At 37.0% G+C, this 7,424-nt stretch overlaps 1 long non-coding RNA gene across 1 annotated transcript; it reads right to left on the bottom strand.

Annotated features, from left to right (window-relative positions):
• Positions 1–606: 606 nt before the first annotated feature.
• On the bottom strand, positions 607–6,698 carry LOC147580039 (uncharacterized). The gene is made up of 2 exons (XR_015251868.1): positions 6,372–6,698; positions 607–810 (listed from the first exon to the last, which is right to left on the bottom strand). It is a non-coding gene; the product is annotated as an uncharacterized LOC147580039 (long non-coding RNA).
• Between the last annotated feature and the right edge of the window lie 726 nt (positions 6,699–7,424).

Genomic DNA, 7,424 nt, shown 5'->3' with positions numbered 1-7,424 from the left:
TTTTAAAAGTGGGGAGGGTAAAGGGATATAAGTGGCAGTAAGTCTACACTTTACTCAAAGTGCTAAATGTCAATAACAGTAGACTATGATTTTTGGGATGAGCACTGGGTGTTGTATGGAAACCAATTTGACAATAAATTTCATATATAAATAAAAAAAAACAGTAGACTATGATAAGTCATATATGTATATATTATCTAAAGTAATAACTAATAAATTGTACAAACCAATATGCTAATGAAGACTATAAGTAAATCAAGATGGAATTCTCAGAAATGTTTAGGTAACTCATAAGATGATAATAAAGGAAAACAGAGGAATTTACAAAAAGGAGCAGACAGCAAATAAAGAAGAAAACTTAATCCCTAACATATCAAAAATTAAAAACTAGACATTGCAAGACTAGAATAAAAGCAATGACAAGAAATAACATAATCCAACAATATGCTTCAAATACAACATAGATAGGTTGAAAATAAAAGAAATGTAAAAGGATCCAAGAGATACTTGAGTGTAAAATTGAAAGACTTTGAGATTAAAATGGAGTTGGAGTGTGATGGAGGGGGAGATCTTAATTACATATCTTAATGTAAGTTCTCCCAGAAGTGAATCTTGAGACAAGTATTTGTTTATTGCTTTTGTTGGGATGGAACGGTCTAAGATGGCCTTTTCACACCTCTTGAGTCTCAGCTAGGACAGCTGGCACGGCTGGGAAGGCTAAGACTCTTGGCACGTGGTTTTTCATCCCAGAGAGTTTCATACCATCATGGTCTCAGGGTTCCAAGATGGCAAGAGCAGAAGTTGCAATACCTATTTGAGGTAGCAAACACAGAAAGACAAAGATTAGAGGGAAAGAATGTGAGTTTAAGCATGTTGAACTTGTAGTTTTAAACACATCTGATTTGACATATTGTATTGAAGCTCAGAATTCTGGAGGGCAGATATAAATCTGGAAGGGATCCATGTGAAGATGGCATGCAAGTGACTAGGCATGTAAAAGATTACCTAGGGAGAAAGAATGGAGAAAAGGTCTGGTACTGAGTCCTCAGCACGTTAGTTTTTAATTGAAATCTTGAGATGTTTGGTAGGATTGTTCAGTATTAACTATTATGTTTTACCAAATACAAAACTGCTACTTTGGGTTTTTCCATTTATGGAGACTATATATATATATATATATATATATATAATATATGCAAATACAATGTACAAATTTTCTAATCATGTTTATTTCCCTATAAACATAATCAAATAAGCCATGCTCAGAAAATATGTATATCCTCTCATATCGTAATGAAGATATGTACATCTTACATGGACAACTCATATGAACAGATAAAAAATAATGGTAAATTTGGTGGACTGTCACCTAAGAATTTGAATAACTAGAAGGATACACCTGAACTCCAATAACATTTGCAGAATTTATAACATGGGGATATTGTTTTTAATAATGCATCTTGAACCTAGATATTCTGAGTAAAACTGTAGTTACCATTACTTTGCTGAAACTATTATAAGAATTGTTTTTGCAGAAATATATATGAGACAAAAGGAGGTATAATTATTGAAATATTTTCACAAATTTTATTAAAGTAACTTAAACATAGTAGCCATATACAGTGTACATTTGTCAATTTTGGCTGCAGAAAATACTTTGAACACCCACCTGCCTTCTGATATTTTTGAATTCTGCCTTTCCCAAAATACAGTTTTAAATCTGCATTTTCTAACTTCCCTTGTGCCTAGGATTGCAACCAGGAGGGACCACTTTCTATCAATCATTTGCACCCACATGAGTCTTCAATTTGGAAGTGATTAACTAAGGATAGGCTCCAAAAAACATCCTTTTTTTTTTTCTGGTGGTTGTGCAGTTTGTAGTGTCAAAGGCAGCTTCTCCCTTGGGACTGCTTTCAAAGCAGTTCAGAAGTTGGCACCAGCCTATGGACAATGTTCCAGGTGTTTCATCCCATAGCCCTCTCAAGACTATATACATTGTCTAGTATCTTTAATAGATGCCCTTTCTGTTTAAACTAAGCAGAATGAATGTTGTTTGCAACTAAGATTCTTAACAATAGAATAATTTGTATCAGAAGTTCAAGGAACCCTCAAGGAAATGGATATCTGGGTGTCATTATCTGGTAAGTTGGATCCAGTTAGTCATAGAGAAAAGAATATTGGTACCCAAGGCATACTGTAATGAAACAGTTGCTTATTTTCATCTCTGCCCTTGGTCACCTGGAATAAAGTGACTATTTAAGGAAAGGAATTGGAGGAGTGAATGGTTGCTGCTTTATAAACAGTATAATGGGCATGAAGAATACAAAACCTTTAGGATGAGTCAACTACTACGTGTGCTGAGCATAGAGAGAAAGGAAATGATAAGCTTAAAGTTTAAAATTCTCGGTTCAAGAGAGTCAAAAAGCCAGGGCGATAAAATGATTACCCTAAAATTAGCTCTCATCTCTGCAGGTTGATGAAACTGAAAATTAAATGCACAGTCTAATCCTGTGGTTTCTGAATTACGTCAGTTGAATTCAAATGGTACAATGTCTTTTATTTAAAGTTAAGACTTTAGAATCTCAGTCATAATTGGGGCAAATGGGAAAACCCTGAAAACTCTGAGTACTTTGAGTACTCTAAGTTACTAAACTCCCCTGCTAGAAGAAATAGCTTTTTCCCCAGCGTTTGGTGACCTGTTCCTGCCTTCCTTGAAAATTATGTAAACACCTTGCTTGGAGCCGTTACCTTACAAGGTAGTATACATTTCTTCATAACCTATTCCCAATATGCTTCAATGCCTTAGACCCATAACTCATGTCAGAGTCCAGCATGCTCCAAGAAGCCACTGCAAAATTAAATCCAGATATAACAAACTTATACACCAAAAAGAATGCAATATTTTGCCAAGTTATATTGGAAAGTAACTGCAGGAATATATGTAGGAATGGATTCCGAGGTTCTGAATCAGAACAAATGAAATATATTTATATATTCAGGCAAAGTTTTAGATACAGGTTTAGAAAAAGGGAAATTTGGGATAAAAGCAGACAAAGGGACACAACCATCTTTAAAAGCATGCAGTGTCTATTCTCTGCAGGCTGAAAACAATGGTGGGAGATGCTGCCATTAGTATGTGCTTCATTAGCAGCACTTAACCCACGTAGTAATAATCAGAGTCAATTGCCACACACCACTTTGTCTTGACAATTGATTAGGGGATCCCTGGGTTTGAAAAAGTTATACACCCACTAAGGCCCCACTTTATCTGTGTAAGCAAAACAAAACAAATAAACCAACAACAGCAACAACTCCACCTAGAAAACAAGAGTCCAGGGTTGAGCCTTAATGTCATGACCCCCTGAGTCAATTCACAGCACAGAACTTTTTGAATGAAGAGGAGGCTGGGAATTCTTGAGCATGAACCTTGTGATGATACAGTCTTGGACTGGGTTGCTTAGAAGCAGACTCTGAAGGGAAGACTCTTGTGCAAGTGGTATATTTAAAAAGTGCTTCCAGGGCACTAGGGTGGCCCAGTCAGTTAAGCGTCCCACTCTTGATTTTGGCTCAGGTCATGATCTCATGGTTCAGTTCATGAGATTGAGGCCTGCACGGGGCTCTGTGCTTTGAGTAGAGTCTGCTTGTGATTCTGTCTCTCCTTCTCTCTCTGCCCCCACTCTTTCTCAAAATAAATAAACATATAAATAAATTAATTAAATTAATTAATAAATAAAAAACTGTGCACTGAGGATTTTGTGGCCAGGTGATCTGAACTAATGCTAATCCCTGGGGCCCAGAATATGATAGTGTTCCTCTGGACAGAGGAGATGTTCATGGGGGAAAGAAGGGTCAGTGATAAATAGAGTTTGGGCTTGAGTACATAGCATGATAGGATCAGGGTTTGTAACACATCCTGTGGGTATTCCCTCAATTTCTTAATTTACTATTAGAATAGATATCCTCAGCAACCAGTAGAATCTCCATATTAGCTACTTAACCTACAGAGTGAGGGCTAATAAGGTAGAAACAGCCAAGTGAAAGCCGTGGGAGATTGTACTCCCCATAAAAATAATAAAACAAAAGCAATGTTGCATTTTTTTGAAAAAGAAGACCAGAAATTAGTACCTCCAGCAAGGCTGGAAAAATTCAGAACAGTGATTTCTATCACATCCCTATATATCCCTCCTCTAGCCTTTATAGATAATTCTTGGTGAATTACAGAGGTTTATTTTAAGACAAATCCAGTAACAGCTGCTATTCTATATCTAGTTCTATGTCTGCTGTTCTATATCTACTTTTTCTTGTAGTTGCCTCTTGACCATTCCAACTAAGATGCCCATGGGTGTCTTGGGAAACAACAACTCATTACATTAATTAGGTAAACACAGTAGCATTCCTGCTTCAAATGGAAGTGATAGATTCCTCAATGGGTTTAACAGGCCCTACAGGCACAAGTTTCCTGTACATGTAGTGCTTACTCCTCCTGCACAGCACTTTGTCTCTCAATCTACAACTCTGCCTTCATGAGGAATTCTCTTTTGTCAGTTCACTGAGGAGGGTAAACATTGAGTCTAGTATACTTTGGTTTTGTAGTAAGCATTGGCGTCAGGCAGGAGTGTAGTCTGTAGCTACTTCAGGGCGAACTGAAGAACAATAGAGAAAGGAGATGTTAAAAATGGACAAAATTTCAAATGGTGAATCTCATGATCCACTTTCCCTGAAAGAAACGATGGCCTGTATTATGGATGTACACTGATTCGTGGCTAGATATTTAGATTTAAAGGGACTTACAGGGAACAATATTGGAAAATAGATGGCAAAGAAACTTGGGGAATAGTTTGTAGATGGACCTCTCAGAATGTGCACAGATTGGGGGTGGGGGGAGGAGTGTGTCTCATTTGAACACTCATTAAGATTCTCTGGCTGAGAAAGAGTCTTTCCATAATCAAGTGGCCAAATTGACCTGCTTTGGAATCAATCAGCCATTTTCCTCAAAACCAATGCTGAAAGTTATGGAGGTTACACAGTCTCGTCAATGCAGTCTTTTGACCAACGCTGACCTGGCTAATGCCACTTCTGTGTACCTAACTTTCCAAAACAACCAACACTGAGCTCCTCATAAATTAACAAAATTGGGTGGAGAGGATAGCTACCCAGACTAGTTTAATTGTATAGGAAGCAGTAATTTATGGTCACTGATAGAGACTTATTCTGCACTGGATTTGCTCTCCCTTCCTTTCCCACCATGTTTCTGCCAGCAACACCATCTGTGAACTCACCAAATGCCTTGTTCACTCTCACAGAATTCCACATTTAGATTTTAAGCCCTACTAGATTACTTCTGACAAAAGAACCTGTCTATGGATGGTGCTAGTGTTATCCTGTACCCTATTACTTAGAATCTATGGGGCTTAGAATGGTTGACTAGCTTACTAAAGATTTATTTACAGTTTTAGTTGGGTGTCAACAGCTTGCTAGGTTGAAATGCTGTCCTGTAGGATGTTATAAGCTTGGAATCAGCAACCAAGAAACAATTCTGTTTATCCTAAAGCCAGGATACATGGGTTTAGGAACAGGGGTAGAAATGGGATCAGTAGCTTTCACCATTATACTCCACCATGCACTTACAAAAGGTTTACTCCTGTCCCTGCAATGGAGATTCTTCTGTTTCAGGGTCTTAGATCCAATGAATAAATACTTTTACATGAACACACAAAAGTGGTTCCATTAAATTGGAAGTTGATGTGAGTAGTTTTTAACTTTTTAAAACTTTTTTTAAGTTTATTTATTTATTTTGAGAGAGAGAGAGAGAGAGAGAGAGAGAGAACAGGGAGAGGCAGAGAAAGGGGGGGAGAGAGGATCCCAAGCAGGCTCTGTGCTGCCAGTGCAGAGCCCAATGCAGGGCTCGATCTTACAATGCTGGGATCATGACCTGAGCTAAAACCAAGAGTTGGATGCTTACCTGACTGAGCCACCCAGGTGCCCCTACTCTTTGTGTCAATAAGACATTTAAAAAATATACCATGTTGGCTATGGTTAATCAATCCTTATAACTGGAATAAAAGCAGGTAGTTTATTCACAGAGGACAGGGAGAATTATATCCAGAATTTACAGAAGCCTAAAGAGGCTTCATAAAGCCTTTTCCAGGGATAAAGTGAATGGAAGAGTATAATAACTTCACACAAGCAAGTCTACAAAAGTTTCAGCTCCCTCAGGACTAAAGGTATCCCATACAAGGTAAAGAATCAAAACCAAGATTTTGACTGAGGACAAAGGAAACTCAGGATGTGTAGGGAATATACAAAGTTGTAAATACCAACTTTAGATTTATAATTAGTTTCAAAAAAGGAGGATACCTGTAGACACTCACATTTTATTTCTGGATGGTCATGTAGATATTCATATAATAAATTTTCCAATGTTATTAATATAATAACATTTTCCGATGTCTCATCTTCTCCAGTATTATTATATATTAGTCCCTAGGTTAGAAAATACCAAGAAGGAATTGTGAATACACCAGAGGTGGAAAAGACATCACCTAAATCTTAGATTTAGAGCTAGATTAATTGAAGAGAAGTTGGGTATTCCCTTCAGGAAAAGAATAAGAACCTTTAAAGTATAATGCATATTTATAGAATATTAGGCTGCCAAATATTGTTGCTGTGTTGTTTGTAAGTTTTATGTGGTACATAAATTGATGAGCTGATTTTTGTCAACTGAAAGATGAGCTAAGATAGATATTTCTCATTTATATCTGCCTATCAAATAAATTGTAAACACCTAATTTGCATTTTGATATCCTGCCACACTCTAAGTTCTATCTTCTCAAACTTGATATATATATTTTTTAGCTCTACATGTCCTAGAGAGTGCAGTAGCTAGGGTGGGACATATGGCCATGGTCCATCAATCGGAAACATTCATGGAAGACCATGATTCAGAAGTGAACTATGTGTGAAAAGGTTCTGTATGGTGATTCCCCACCCCCCTCACGCCCCACTGAGATAGTGTTATCATTTTTGAGATGGATTTCTTGTGAGGCGAGTTCTCTGGTGTGTTCCTGTTCATTGTTTCTAGAAGCTTGTGTGATTTCTTTACTTCCTCTTTCACCTCTTTTCTGTAAGTAGCTGAAATGAATTCTCCTGTTTGCAATTAAGAACTTTAATTGTACCCTAAAATACATACATTTGAAGCTAGTCTTCAAGAATATGTAGCATTACAGGGGAAAAATAAAGGCTTTTTAAACATCTCCTTTCTTTGATCCTTTTTGTAGCATTCTCTAAATTCATTTCTCAAATTGCTAATCTTACAGAGAAGAACAATGAGATTTCAGAGATATCCACAACTTTCTCACTATGAGCCTTTCTGAAGAAAATATAAGATGTAAATATTCTTTGTCTTTCTTGGCCACTGCATATAT

Source organism: Puma concolor, chromosome B3, assembly GCF_028749965.1.
Source record: "Puma concolor isolate L17-30 chromosome B3, mPumCon1.1.hap2, whole genome shotgun sequence".
Taxonomy (NCBI): domain Eukaryota; kingdom Metazoa; phylum Chordata; class Mammalia; order Carnivora; family Felidae; genus Puma; species Puma concolor.
This window is presented reverse-complemented; position numbering and strand designations above follow the sequence as displayed.